Source organism: Chrysochloris asiatica, unplaced genomic scaffold, assembly GCF_000296735.1.
Source record: "Chrysochloris asiatica unplaced genomic scaffold, ChrAsi1.0 scaffold00007, whole genome shotgun sequence".
Classification (NCBI taxonomy): Eukaryota; Metazoa; Chordata; class Mammalia; order Afrosoricida; family Chrysochloridae; genus Chrysochloris; species Chrysochloris asiatica.
The window spans coordinates 26794524-26794990 of NW_006408525.1; positions in this window are offsets into that span (position 1 = coordinate 26794524).

A 467-nucleotide genomic window follows, 5' to 3' on the forward strand; every position below is an offset into this window, starting at 1 on the left:
TACTCGGGCTTCTTGCAAAGTCAGGACATCTCACTAATCATGCTGGTTGCTTAAGTAAGAGCTTCATGGTTTGGCTTCAAAGTGACCAACCCTTTCCTATGGCAACACAGGGAGTTGATTTAAGGAGTGACTTCTGAACTCTATCCTCAGACTTCATGGGACTTCTGTGTCTCTTTCTCTGAAAAGAAATTATCGAGTATGTATTTTTTGTGGAAAGGACTCCATGAGAAAAACAGTCCAAGGAAACTCACTCATGAACCACATTGTAGAGACTTCTGAAATCTGGGATGAGGAAGGACTAGAAGATCATCCAACCCAATGTCCCTCTGCTACTTCATCAATCATCCCTACCCTTCTCTTGTGGGGTTGCAGGAAGCCTCCTACAGTCCCTTGTCTGCTATTATTCAATGAAATTAGGAAAACTAAGAACATTAGCAAACTAAGTGTAGACAATGGGACAAGCACTG